Source organism: Schistocerca piceifrons, chromosome 6 (assembly GCF_021461385.2).
Source record: "Schistocerca piceifrons isolate TAMUIC-IGC-003096 chromosome 6, iqSchPice1.1, whole genome shotgun sequence".
NCBI lineage: Eukaryota > Metazoa > Arthropoda > Insecta > Orthoptera > Acrididae > Schistocerca > Schistocerca piceifrons.
Genome location: NC_060143.1, coordinates 30,282,859 through 30,298,777, shown reverse-complemented (window position 1 = coordinate 30,298,777; position 15,919 = coordinate 30,282,859). Strand labels below are relative to the sequence as shown.

General features: G+C 40.2%; 1 protein-coding gene across 1 annotated transcript in view; it reads right to left on the bottom strand.

The window, feature by feature from the left end:
• The window catches only part of LOC124802831 (dynein axonemal heavy chain 2), a 1,031,222-nt gene that overhangs the window by 83,951 nt on the left and 931,352 nt on the right, over positions 1-15,919 (bottom strand). The gene's annotated exons all lie outside the window — the stretch shown is intronic.

Below are 15,919 nucleotides of genomic sequence, written 5' to 3'. Positions count from 1 at the left end.
GAAAAGTGATTAAGCATCTTGTTGGTAACTAATGTGAGGAACGTGACACGTGAAAACACGAAGTAAACTAGAGAATGTTGTTAGTGAATTAACAACTGTACTTATACACCACTACATACTTGAACACTGTTGCAAGGTAATGAGAAGTGAAAACGGTTCACTTCTGAACTTATGAAATTTTTTATACTTAAACTGAACCATATAAGGCAGGTCAGTATGAAACATCTGAACACTTGATGGTTGATGTATTCAGTGCTCAAAACGCTATATTGTCGCACAAAAAGCTGAGTAGCACCGTGGTGTAGTGGTTATTATAATAAACTGTTGCATGGAAGGTCGTGAGTTCAAAACTCACCTGGACTGTACAGTTTTAATTTCTATAGTCAGGTTTAGTACATTAAAGAAGTATCCACAAATGTCAAGCACCATGGTACTGGAATGTTCTGTAGCTGTATATATACCGTGTGTGTTCTGGCCGGAGGCAGTTAACTCTGTGCTCTTGTATGTGCAAGTGCTGAATAAATCTTAGTTAAGTGAAGTTGGTGTTTGTCATTCATCTAATTACACCGCCTTCTACATGACATTATTCTGGTGGAGACGCTGGGCATTGGATCTTGTGACAGCGCACATTATGAATGACACAGTGGCTACCATCAGTCCACGATAGAGCCGCCGTTTACGTGGCGAGAAATCCGAGTTCGAGCCATATTCAACAGATCGCAATCTACCAGAGACTGAAGAAGAAGAGGACGTTACGATGACAGTAACGGTGTGTCACCACATGAGACATCCTTCCGAGTTCTCTGGTGACAATGGCCAAGATCCAAACAAGTGGCTGAAGGTATATGAGCGTATAGCCAGATTTAACAAATGGGATGACACCGTGTGTTTGGCTAACGTATTTGTCTACTTGGTCGGCACTACCAAGCAATGGCATGAGAACAATGAGGAGAAGTTGACAAGTTGGAAAGCATTCCAGGTGGAACTGCGCAAGTATTTCGGCGACACACAACAATGGAAGTGTAACACTGAAGATAAATTAAAGTGCAGGGCACAGCGTTCAGGAGAAACTACAGCATCCTACATTCAAGTCATCTTGGAGCTGTGTAAAATAGTGTATCCTAGAATGAAGAAGGAAGATAAGGTTGCACATCTCATGAAGGGTGTTGCTGAGGACATGTATCAAGTCCTACTTCTGAAGGAGGTTTCGACAGCAGACTACTTCATAAAATGGTGCCAGTATATCGAGACAATGCATCAGAAAAGAATTACACGCTAGAAATTTGAACAGCTTCCAAATGTCATATTAACATCTGTGATGGAGGAAGCAACTGATTTCACAAGCATTCGTCATCAGACGGTGAGAGAGGAAGTTCAGAAGGCACTAGGATTGCATGCCGAGCAAAAAACTGAGACACTTCAAGAGGTAATAAGAGAGGAAGTGGAACAGATATTGAACCCAATCTCTTGTCCTTCCTTTCCCTTTAAAACGGTGAAAAAGTCGAGACCCAAGTGAAGTTATGTTCCTACAATGATGCACGAAAAACCTGTTTGGGCACCGAGGAAGACTGACGTCTGGAGGATTGAGGATGACCACCCGCTATGTTTCCACTGCAGACAACCTGGACATTTGGTGCACTATTGTCGAGAAAGGCAGCGGATAATTGTTGATGCGCGTGCTATAAGACAATAGACCGATGTTAGCTGACGCCAACTCCGTGAACAAGAAGGGTGGGTAGAGGATGATGTAGGTCACCATCACCGCAAGCTAGCCGCTGGAGAGGACACTCCTCGGATAATAATCTTATTACCGTCATTTTATCAAAGACTTTTGTATCGAAGCCAGGCCACTCCAAGAGTGGTTAAAAGCTGATGCTAAATTTATCTGGGGCGGTGCTCAACAAGAGTCTTTCAATGTGCTGCGAAAAGTTCTGATGAATGACTTGGCCTGTAAGATGAGAGAGGACCTACGGAACTACACACAGATGCCAGTGGGTATAGGATGCTTCTGGGACACTTACAAAAGCCAAGAGAAACTACTCAACTATAGAAAGAGAATGTCTTGTTGTGATGTGGGCCATGTGCAAATTTCAAGGAAGGCCATTCACAGTTGTGACAGAACATCATTCACTTTGTTGGCTGACAGGTCTTAAGGATCCAACAGGACGACTTGCCAGGTGAGCACTGCATCTTCAAGAGTATGACATTACCATAGTGTACAAAAGTGGAAGAAAGACCAAGATGCCGACTGTCTCTCAAGAAACACTGTGCTAGACGATCAAGACTTTGATGAACATAGTGACTGTCTCGCTGCACTCCACGATCTCTCTGCTGAGCAGAAGAAGGACGCCAAGATATCTCATATTATGCTTGCCCTAAATTGGTCAGAGTATGTCAAAGGACAATTTAAGGTAGTTAATGGATTACTTTGCAAGAAAAACTTTGATCCGTTGGAAAGAGGTGGCTACCAGTGATCCCTAAACACATGCACTTAGATGTTCTGCAGAAATTCCATGACACACCTGAGGCTAGACATTTAGGATTTATTAAGACATATGATATTATCTGCAAGAGATTTTTCTGGCCAGGTTTATTTAGGAGTGTCCATCACTATGTCTCGCACTGTTGATAGTGCCAGAGGAGAAAGGCAGTTCCTCAGAAACCACCTGGCCAACTCATACCAATTCCACCAGCTGAAACACCTTTCCAGCGTGTTGGGATTGACCTCCTCAAATGATTTCCAACGTCTGCTAGAGGCAATAGATGGATTATTGACACGCTATACCATTACAAAAGCTGTGAAAAGTGAAGCATTCGAGGTAGCCAAATTCATCATGGAAGACATTGCATTAAAACATGGTGCCCCAAGGCACCGAGGGAAAGTTTTTCAATCAAACCTTATGACAGAGATAAACCATCAGTGTAATATTACTCATCACATGACAACTACCTACCATCCGCACACTAATGGGCTTACTGAACGCCTTATAAGACCTTGGCCGAGATGCTATCAATGTTTGTCAATGTTGTGCAGAGCAACTGGGATGAGGTGCTATCTTTCGTGATGTTTGCCTACAACACCGCCAAATGAGACACCACGGGATTTATGCTTATGACGTGATGAAGTAGGTCAAGAAAATGATCGCTGAAGGTATGACGCGAGCCACCACCCTGTTGTTTACCAGCCTGGTGACCTCGTCTGAATCTTCACTCCTGCTTGGAAGATTAGTCTCTCTGAGAAGCTCCTCAGCCGCTACTTTGGACCTTATAAGGTTGTAAGACAGTTTTCTGATGTCACTTATGAAGTTGAAGATTTCGAACCCGAACGTATGACGACGAAAGATCAAAGATACAGTCAACGTCCTTCAAATGAAGCCCTACAAGGATTCTGCAACCCAGGGTAAATTCGAAGCTCCAGCGACAGGCAACAAGCGGAAAGCTGATGAGGAGCGTAGCGGCAAAAAAAGTTCTAAGATGACCACTGGCATGGCGAGCATCAGTCATTGGTAATTGGAGCATGCAGGACCGATGACTTGTTCCCGGACTAGGAGGACATAACACCGAGACACTGTTCTCTTAAGGAAGGAGCAATGTCACAGATGAAGCTGAGTAGCACCATGGTGTACTGGTTATGATACTGAACTGTTGCATGGAGGGTCGTGAGTTCGAAACTCACCTGGACGGTACAATTTTAATTTCTATATTTGGTTCAAGTACATTCTAGAAGTATCCACAAATGTCAAGCGTCATTGCACTGGAACGTTCTGTAGCTGTATATGTACTGTATGTGTTTTGGCTGGAGGCAGTTCGCTCCGCGCTCTTGTATGTGCAAGTGCTGAATAAACTTTCGTTAAGTGAAGTTGGTGTTCGTCGCTCATCTAATTACACCGTCTTCTACGTGACAATATGATTTGAACTACTTATTGTACCAGACTATACACATGAGATGTATAACTGTTTCATTACTGTTTCTGAAAATCTAATGAGAGATGGGAGTTATTTTGTTACTTTTCTGAAAACATGGTGAGGTATATACTAAGTTTTGAAACATTTTACTCCAGATGGGAGACTCTATACTGAATTTGTCTTGTGCTTTATGTGCATCAAGTGTTACAACCATATAGTGACTTATTGAAACATGTAATGATCAACATTTATTTGTGTGGAAATTCCAGTTTTTAAGTGCTTCAACCGAACCATATCCCACTTGTAAATATCTTAGTGCTATTGCACTTTTTCTTTGATGTTTTGGAATTTGGAAATTTATGGTAATGTCTTATGGGAGCAAACTGTTGAGGTCATTGGTCCCTTACCCTACACAGTACTTAATCTAACTTACACTACGGACAACACACACATCCATGCCCTAGGGAGGACTCGAACCTCTGACGGGGGAGCCACATGAACCGTGACAAGGCGCCTGAGACCAGGCGGCTACCCGTTCGGCTGATTTTTTGTTATTTATGTAACCAACTATGAGTTTGGGGGGGGGGGGGGGGGGGGGAGGGGGGAGGGGGTGATTCTTGAATGATACTAACAGGTACAAGACTACTATGGCATTGCGTACCATACCCATGACATGTTCTACGGACATTTACCGTAGAGGTTGTAATTATACGTTGTTTCATTGATGTTGTATACACTCCTGGAAATTGAAATAAGAACACCGTGAATTCATTGTCCCAGGAAGGGGAAACTTTATTGACACATTCCTGGGGTCAGATACATCACATGATCACACTGACAGAACCACAGGCACATAGACACAGGCAACAGAGCATGCACAATGTCAGCACTAGTACGGTGTATATCCACCTTTCGCAGCAATGCAGGCTGCTATTCTCCCATGGAGACGATCGTAGAGATGCTGGATGTAGTCCTGTGGAACGGCTTGCCATGCCATTTCCACCTGGCGCCTCAGTTGGACCAGCGTTCTTGCTGGACGTGCAGACCGCGTGAGACGACGCTTCATCCAGTCCCAAACATGCTTAATAGGGGACAGATCCGGAGATCTTGCTGGCCAGGGTAGTTGACTTACACCTTCTAGAGCACGTTGGGTGGCACGGGATACATGCGGACGTGCATTGTCCTGTTGGAACAGCAAGTTCCCTTGCCGGTCTAGGAATGGTAGAACGATGGGTTCGATGACGGTTTGGATGTACTGTGCGCTATTCAGTGTCCCCTCGACGATCACCAGTGGTGTACGGCCAGTGCAGGAGATCGCTCCCCACACCATGATGCCGGGTGTTGGCCCTGTGTGCCTCGGTCGTATGCAGTCCTGATTGTGGCGCTCACCTGCACGGTGCCAAACACGCATACGATCATCATTGGCACCAAGGCAGAAGCGACTCTCATCGCTGAAGACGACACGTCTCCATTCGTCCCTCCATTCACGCCTGTCGCGACACCACTGGAGGCGGGCTGCACGATGTTGGGGCGTGAGCGGAAGACGGCCTAACGGTATGCGGGACGTAGCCCAGCTTCATGGAGACGGTTGCGAATGGTCCTCGCCGATACCCCAGGAGCAACAGTGTCCCTAATTTGCTGGGAAGTGGCGGTGCGGTCCCCTACGGCACTGCGTAGGATCCTACGGTCTTGGCGTGCATCCGTGCGACGCTGCGGTCCGGTCCCAGGTCGGCGGGCACGTGCACCTTCCGCCGACCACTGGCGACAACATCGATGTACTGTGGAGACCTCACGCCCCACGTGTTGAGCAATTCGGCGGTATGTCCACCCGGCCTCCCGCATGCCCACTATATGCCCTTGCTCGAAGTCCGTCAACTGCACATACGGTTCACGTCCACGCTGTCGCGGCATGCTACCAGTGTTAAAGACTGCGATGGAGCTCCGTATGCCACGGCAAACTGGCTGACACTGACGGCGGCGGTGCACAAATGCTGCGCAGCTAGCGCCATTCGACGGCCAACACCGTGGTTCCTGGTGTGTCCGCTGTCCCGTGCGTGTGATCATTGCTCGTACAGCCCTCTCGCAGTGTCCGGAGCAAGTATGGTGGGTCTGACACACCGGTGTCAATGTGTTCTTTTTTCCATTTCTAGGAGTGTATTATGCTCAACCGTGAGTTGAACCAAATCAATAGTGAACTTGGCTGTGTGTTTAAACACACTACATGGTATTCTCAACTGGACTTGAACTTAAATTGTCATAAAGAACTTTTAGTTATGTGATAGATTTTACCATATGGTACCCCCAACTGAAGTTGTGCCATGTTAGCACACCGGACTTATACTTGAACCACTATACACATAATCTAGTATCCTGGAACTGAGTAGTACTTATGTAGTGCTGACCTGATAGGCAAGATGGCGCATAAGTGCAAAATATGTTCAAAAAGGGTTATAGGAGGAATTCTGTGTATCAACTGTAATTACTGGTACCACGAAGAATGTGTCAAAGTTAACCGGAAATACTTTAACAGTGAAGAACAGTGGACATGCCGCCAGTGCATCATACTAGCTAAGGAAACCAAAGTAAACAATACTCTAAAAATGCAGGATCACATAATTCCGTCATTGAAACAAGAAATAATGGACCTCAGTCTCAAGCATGAAAGCCTACTGGTGAAGTACCATGAACTATTAGTGAAGTGTAATGCACTTGGATTGACAGTAACCAATAAACTCACGAACAATGAACTTGTTATCTGCACCCCGAACATAAATATCAGTAACAAAACTGGCATTTGACGGGACAGCTTAGTACAAGAAATAGTCAAGCCATAAATCATGCTCGGAATGCAGTGCTCAGAAATCGTGTGCTGTCTAGCATCATGTGTGATCGTAGCCTTGTACAATCTGCATGTAAACAAACTGCCATGGAAAACAAAGCTAATGTGAGGGTAGGCCTACATGAAATGGATCCAGAAAGTGATTTTAAAAGTGTAACTTCTGATAACCGCCTGGTGCAAGATGCTAGCAAGGTCAATTTACAGTGTAACGTTGCACAAGATCTTACGCAAAAATTAACCCAAAGTGAACAATCCGCCACAGAGTGTATGAGTAATCCGCCAATGAACATAATTTCTCAAGCACCAATATACATGCAGGACAAAAATGAAAGAAATTCCAGAATGTTACATAGCAGGAAAATCTCGGAAAAAATGAATGTACTAATATTAAGCGACAGTCATTGAAGATACTGTGCTCAAATACTGCAAGACAAACTAGGGCCCTCATACCAGGTAAAAAGCATAGTAAAACCTGGTGCCCCACTAAAAGAGGTGGTAAAAAATGCACAAAATTTGACAAGAAGCTTCAGTACATGTGATACTTTGATTGTAATAGAGGGTTCTAACGACATAGACAAACCTCTCCATCTAATGATGAAACATGTGGTAGAACCTTTGGAACCAATACTCGCTCTAAGTCACAAAATGAGTATCATTATGCATCCTATACCCAGGAGATATGATGTTCATAATTTAAATAATAAAATTAATACTGCAAACCTCCACCTGATACAAGCACTGAATTTAGCAAAACATGCATACAAAAAAAAGAATTGCTGTGAACTTTGAAATAGAATGACTAGCCAGAAATCACTTCACAACACATGGTTTCCACCTAAACAAATGTGGCAAGGAGATTATTTGCAATAGACTGGCCTTCCTGACAACTATCGGGGACAATAAGAAACCAAAAGTCAGAAACCATAAACAGATGCTTACAAGCAACTGGATAAAGACAAACAAGATGAGAAACAAAAAGAGTAATAGTGGCCATACTGTGCAAACTACACTAGACAAATGAGTCACGAAGTCACAGAGACGAAACACAAACCCCCTGACCCCTCAAAATGGTCATAAACTTGAAAGGATCAATAATGTGATGGTGAACAACAGCGAGACAGCCCTCCAAAACGACAATGTGATGCCTCAGCATTGTGAAGTGCATGTGGATACTTTTCAGGCCTACCTGGAAGATGAGCAGGCTGCCAAGGATGACCAACAGAACCAGCACAATTGCTCGGAAGTCAACATACCTGGAATACAGCACGATTTAAACTAAAGTTCAGTGACACAGTAAATATGACTTTGAGCCTCCTGAGTAAACCCCACTCAGACCTGAAAATCTGTTATCACAATGTCCAATTCTTGGTCAACAAAACTGATGACTTAAGAATTTTGCTGGCCAGTGAACTCATTTATATCTCAGTAGAATGCCTAGCAGAGCACTGGCTCTGCACTGATGCAGTTAAGTTAATCTCACTACCAAACTTCAAATTATGTGAACACTACTCCAGATCAAATGATGGACATGGTGGGGCTGCCATCTTCATAAAACGACACATTGAATATAGCCCACTTCCTACCCTAAAGGAAATAGGAACAGACAAGATCTTTGAATGTGCAGCCATAAAGCTTACAGATCTAAATCTAATTTTAGCTACAATTTACTGTTCCTCCTCCAGTAGTATTAATGATTTTCTGTTAGAAATGGACTTGTTTCCATCCAAAATAAGTCAGTAGAAGCAGGATGTGACTATATGTGGTGGCTTTAATATAGACTTTCTCACCCACCACAGAAACAGGGAGACATTGATTAACATTACAAAAACTTATAATCTGCATGGCCTTGTAAATGAGCCCACTAGAATAACACCCACATCCAAGACAGCTCTAGAGCAAATTTTTGCAAATAGAATTAAACTTAACCCAACTCTAGAAGTATACAATGCCAGATTCAGCGATCACCGAGCTGTCATTCTAAAGGCCATTGTTAGCAAAGATACCTCAAACCCAATCCCACCGAAAACTTTACAAAGGTTTTTCACTCAAAATAACTTGAACAAGCTAAATGCTCTCCTTAGTAAAGAAAAGTGGACAGAGACATACACAGCCAGTGATGTCAACATGAAATTCAACATATTTCTTGACAAAATGATCCACCACTTTGAAAAGACCTTTCCACAAAAACCAGTAAGAATAAACGACAATAATAAGAGAAACAGAACTTGGATTACACCAGCTATAAAAATCACTTGCAAACATAAAAGAATACTCCACATGTTATGTAAGCAAAGTAACTCCCCCCAACTAACAGAATACTGTAAAAACTACACATGTATCCTAAGAAGAGTGATAAGATAAGCAAAAAGGATGCAAAATGATGAGTACATTGACAAATCCAGCAATAAAGTAAAAGCAATGTGGAATATCATAAAAAGGGAAAGAGGGGAAATGAAAGCTACACACACGAACATAGAAATCAAACTCAACAATGAATCTATATCTAATCCCGAACTTGTAGTGAACTCTTTCAACAATTTCTTTACGAGCATACCTGAAAAATTGGTCAAAAATAATCCTAACACAAACTACCAACCAGCAAATCAAAAATATCACACATGCGCAGAGTCAATTTTCATTACCAAAGTCACTGAAAGTGATATTGCAAAAGCCCTCAGAGAGTTAAAAAATTCATATTCAGCTGGAATTGATGGTATCCCAGCAGCTGTTATCAAAAATTGTGTACACAAAATTGCTGAACCATTAACTCACCTCCGTGACTGTTCTTTCCCGGCAGGTATTTTCCCTGAAGCTCTGAAACTTTCTCAAGCAATTCCTGTCTTCAAAAACAGTGATAATAAAGATATGAATAACTACAGGCCTATCTCAATCTCAACCTGTTTTTCTATAGTTTTTGAAAAAATAATGTACAAAAAACTGATGGACTATGGTATCAGAGAAATTGCAAACAATTGGATTGCTACTTTCTTAACCAATCAGATGCAGAGAGTCAGCATGAAATACACTAATAGACAAAGCAACTCAATAACCAAAATACTATCAAGTAATAAAACTGTAAAGCAAGGTGTTCCGCAGGGCTCAGTATTGAGACCCCTACTTTTCCTTCTGCATATTAATGACTTGAGCCTGAATGTTGATGCACGCAAAACAATAATATTTGCTGATGAGACAACTGTACTCCTCAAAGGTGAGAATACAGAGGCTGTGCAAAAAGCTGTGAACTTGGCCAATGAACAACTCAGCAACTGGGCTAAAATCAACAGATTAACTATCAACACCAAAAATACAGCTTCCATGAACTTTCACACAACACAAAATGAAAATTCCTCTCAGCCACTTGTCACTGTAAATAACCAGCCAATAGATACTGACACTGTTTTCAAATTCCTGTGTGTCTGTGGGTTCAAGATAACCTGAAATGGAATACACTTACAGGAAAGGTAAATGCCAGAATTAGTACTGGTTGTTATGCACTGAGTGTACTGAAATCATGTGCTAGCCTGAAAACATTAACCAGCGCATACTATGCTTACGAGCCCACCTAAAATATGGTGTGATATTCTGGGGAAATTATCCAACTGCCCTGAGCACAATCAAAATCCCGAAGAGAGCAATAAGGGTTATTACTGGGAGCAAACCCAGAGACTCCTGCCAACCCATCTTCAGAAAGATGGAAATCCTTACACTGCCTTGCCTATACATTCTCAAGACTCTAAAATTTTTCAGAAACCCACAGTGCCAACTGACTCCAGAGTCATAAAAAATAATGAAATACATAAACACAACACCAACAAAAACTCAAATCTGCATGTTTTATGTACTAACACTCAACTGTGTAAAAATGGAGCTTTCCACATGGGCCTCCAACTGTTCAACAGTCTTCCCACTAGTATTAAGTCCATTGAAGACAACATAAAATTTAGAAAAGCCATGAAGTCATATTTGTTGTGTCACTGTTTTTATTCTGTAAATGAATACTTAGAACAGTAATCTTGCTATTTGTGTTGAATTGAAAACATTGAGCAATATTATACATTAGGATACTATATGTTAATATATGTTAACAACATTAACTGATATTTTCCAACATCTGCAACACACTGTGTACCATCAGATCACATGGAATAAATAAATAAATAAATAGCACACAGAATTTATCAGATACTGTGACGTTTTAGTAGTGTCTATGCTGCACACAGTATTTCATGAACTATTGACAATGTAAAATAGTATAGTAAGCCGTGGTAGTGCCAAAAAGGCACAGAGATATGGTATCACATTTTTTGGTTGTGAATTTGGTATTGTAATCTACAATATTGCAAGTGGTATTGTATTTTACAGTTACGATGAAAGTAACAAAAAAAGACTGTTTTCAAAATAGTATTAGCTTTTAAAAAATTGTGTAGTTTTAGGAAGTCAAGTGTATAAGAGAACAAATCATTTATCTTATTTTTTCCTGCTGACTGACTGCTGAGTGTTAGCTTTAGTCTTGTTTCCCCTAATGCATTAGTATCTGCTTAACAGTTTCTGTCTTAGTATAAGTATTTTTTTAAATATTGCTAATTACTATTTGAACAAAAATCAACAGCATAATTACATCTGACAAAATCTAAAATCCTTTTTTTTCTTCTTCTTCTTTTTTTTCCACGAGAAGTAACCTTTTACAATGTTTTTTTTTTTCTTTTTTCTTTTTTTTCCCCCGAAATGAGTTAGTATTTGCTTTTGTCTAAAGGTTTGCCAATTATTCATTTCATTTATCTTCAAATCAGTTAAGAAGCTATTTTGACATTTCTCTGTTTTTATTTAATTTTTTTTATTATCATTTTTTTAAATTCAGATTCTGAGAGTGTTGTTTATCTTGCAATTTTCTCATGAAATATTTCATATATGTGTTTAGGGAACTTTGGTTTCTGAAGCTGATACACTGTGGAATGTTGTAGGGAATACCCGGGGAGCTGTGTCCACTCCTAAAAAGTCATCAAGACCATCAGCAGTATGAAGAACTATCGGACACCACCCTCCAATTCAGTACACACCAGCCACCTCCTTTTACCAGCAATGATATTTCGAAAACACTTATTTTACTGCATGTTCTACTTTTCAAATCTGTAAACATCATGCACGCCTGCAAGACTTTCTCTCACAGTGGAATGTGAGCAAAACTCTTGGGGGAGGGGAGGGGGCGGGGAGTTGTAACATGCAATAAGCCATCTCAACCATGTATATTCTCAAATTTATGATTTTATCCTTTTTTTTATCTTATTTGAAATGTTTTAAACTCTGACTGTATAGTAGTATATGCCATGCTAACACAATTAACCCCTGCGAATAAAAAACAAATTTCATAAAATTACTATACTACAAAAAGATAAATTTTTGTTTATGTGAATGTATATATTATCATAATTGTTCTATTATGCTGTTGAGTGAATTCCATTTTCTGTAAATTATTTTCGATTTAATGTTCTATGTTTCAATCTTAGTATGACTGTATCTTTACTGATATACTTTGGAAACATGTTAACTGGGTGCAAATTGGTTGTATGTTGTCTGGCAAGAAGGAAAGAAGGAGAGATGTAAAGTTTTTCTGGAGTTGTGTACAAATGGAATGTATTTCACTGCGTTAACATCGTAATTGATTGCAGCAAGGCATCTAGGACTATTAAAAATGAAAATTACATACAAATCAGTTTGTCGTCTAGGTTATTTCAAGAGACACGTCAACCTACAAGGTTTACAGATCTACAAGAGAATCTGGGTTCTAGACAGAAGAAATTTAGGCAACAGATTGAAGGAGATCCTTAAAAAACAAGGTATTTTTTCTTTAAAACTACTCCATGAAAATTTATTACAATTAACGGTCATCCAATTGTGCATAACAAAGGAGGTCTTTAAAATCTGAAATATGGTTTCGATTCAAATTTTATGCCAGTCACATAAGAGCGGTACTACTAGCATGATCGTGAGGATGGAAATCAAGTTTGCTTTAAACAGATGCTGTAACAGTCATGAGCAAATGTAGGAACATGCAAGGCAATACTGACTGTATCACTTCTCTTAAAGGAAAGGCAAACCTATGTTTATAGGATTTGTAGACTTAGAGAAATATTTTAACAATGTTGACTGGAATACACTCTTTGAAATTCTGAAGGTAGCAGGGGTAAAACACAGGGAGCAAAAGGCTATTTACAACTTGTAGAGAATCCAAACATTTCTTTGTAAGGACTGATGGGCATGAAAGGGAAGCAGTGGTTGAGTGAGGGATGAGAAATGGTTGTAGCCTATCCTCAGTGAAATTGGGAGGGACAGAAATTTGTGGCACAGCTCAAATAAAAGAGGGATCAGTTGATAGGACACATTCTGAGACAACAAGGAATCACCAATTTGGTATGGGAGGGAAGTGTGGGTGCAGGAGGGAGGGGGTGGGGGGTGATTAAGAATTATAGAGGGAGACGAAGAGATGAATACAGTGATATGTAGGTTGCGGTAGTTATTCAGAAATAAAAAAGCTTGCAGAGGACAGAGCAGCAAGGTGAGCTGCATCAAACCAGTCTCTGATCTGCAGATCACAACAACAACATGAAGTTATAGTGTGGAACCAGAATGAACGGAAACAATCAGAAGTTGCTGAGAATTTCAAATTGAGGATTAGGAAACTACTGGTAGAAAAAGGCAAATGGAATATATTAGAAGATGACTGGGTAGTTCTGAAAGAAATACATATGTCTAAATAATTAGACTGACAGAAGGTGCAAGTGGCGAAGCAGGAATGACTAGAAGACAGACAGAAGATAGATGCTGCATAAGGAAAAAATAAAGCAAATTTTTGAGAATAAAAAAGCACTTGCATAAACATCACGAGGTCAGATGGGAAACCAGTACTAACTAAAAAAGGCTGAAAGGTAGAAGGAATATACATAATGGCCACCATTGGTGTTATGGTATTGTTAAGAGTTCATGTAGAAATGCTTATTTAAAAAATATTGAATAAAGATTGGACATGGACGAGCAGGATTCATGTTCTGACGAATCCATACAAATTTAATTATGAAATTTTACTCACAAACAGTGAATCTAAGTTGACTTCAGCTGTACTGTTTGTTAATGACAAATGAAAATTTGTGCTGGCCTGGGAATCATACCCGGATTTCACGCTTATCACAAGTAGTCATCTTGACCACTCGGCTATCCATGCACACTTCCTGGATTGACCCAAACCTCCACAGTTAACATTTCCTAATTCTCACACACCCATTCTGCAATACCCACAATAGGGAGTGACATTCGCTGTGATCATGATTTTAATCTGTTGAAGCATGTAATACTTATTATTTTTGAGTAAAATTTCATAATGTTTAAAGAGCAACTGTGGTTCATCAGCAGTGGCTGTTCTTTCAGACATGAATGTGTTTATGAAGAAACAAACATTGTATAATAAAATAATACACTTTATAATGTACATAGATGATGATGATAAAAATAATTATAAATACGTCCAGCAGTGTATTTTTTATTTCCTCAATCATTGAAAATCTTCGTCCTTTCATAGGTTTCTCCAGTTTTGGGAACAGGAAAATGGCACAGGGGACCAACCAGGTGAATATGGTGGCTGAGGCATGAATGTCATGTTATTTTTCACCAAAACATCTCTCACACGCAACGATGAATGAGCAGGTCCACTGTTGTGATGCAAAAGCCATGAATTGTTTTTCCACAATTCTGGATGTTTTTTGTGTATTGCTTCTTGCAAATGGTACATAACGTCAAGGTAACAGTCCTTATTGACTGTACGACCTTGAGGTGAAAATTCATGATGCACTATGCCACAGTAATTAAAAAGACAGTGAGCAAAACTTTGACATTTGTTCGGACCTGGAATGCTTTTTCCAGTCTTGCTTTCCAGGATGCATCCACTGGGATGATTGGGCTGTGGTTTTGACATCATAACCATAAACCCATGTTTCGTCACCAGTTATGACCCCTTTCAACAAATCAGTATCATCACTAACATCATTCAAGAGTTCCTGAGCAATGCTCATGCGACGGTTTTTCTGATCAAAATTGATAAGTTTTGGAACAAACTTCGCTGTCACTTGTCTTATGCCCAAAACATCCAAAACAATTGCATACACAAGCTGACCAATACGCCAACACCCAGAGCAATTTCTCTTATCGTGATTTGATGATCTTCCAAAACAATTTACTTCACAGCTTCAACATTATGATCTGTTGTTGATGTGCTGGGGTGTCCAGGGCAAGGTTTGTCACTAGCATCTTCTAGGCCATCTTGGAAGAGCTTGTGCCACTTGTAAACTTTTTTTTTTTTTTACTTATAGCAGACTTGCCGTATGCTGCTGGCAGCATTTGACATGTTTTAGAGCATCTGATAACATTTTTCACACAAATTTTGACACAAGGTCTTTGCTACAATTTTTATAATAATGGAAAATTGCTGAGCACACTAAAACACATCTAAACTTTATATTTGTCAACTTAAGTATGCTGTACACCTAAACTATAAGCATATGTTCAGCACATATGTACCAACATAGCAAAAAAAGAAATAGATCAATAACTGAATGAATGTTACCAGCACAATTTGAAAAGTCATCTTACTTTTTGAATAGCTCTTGTATGTGTGCTGCCTCAAGTGAGTCTTCAAATTACTTCCTGTCTGACCAAAATAAAACAATTTACAACTATGGTGAATGATCTTGTAGACCCCTGTTTCATGGTAACAAACCTCTTGACCTTCTGACCTACTGTCTTCCCTTCTTGTCATGTGTTTTTACTTTAGTTTGTTACATAAGTTTGTTACAAGACAGTCCATACCCTACATTTGCCCTGGCTAATTGTTAAATGATATTCAGTCCTTCCCCTTCACTGTTACAGCTGAATGGCAGTTTTAATATGCTGTTATTCATGGCTGTAAAATAAGCCTACTAATTTTTTAGGCTGACATTTGAATAAGGAAAAATTTCAGGCAGGAAATACACATGATAATTTGGAAGTATTGCATAAGGAACCGAAAGGACAGTTATTGAACCTGTTCGAAGAAATGAAGATCTACATACACAGAAAATGGCAATCAGAGTTATTGCTTGATGAACAGAGAGAGTGTACGAGAACCTTGAATGCCTTTTTCAATGTATT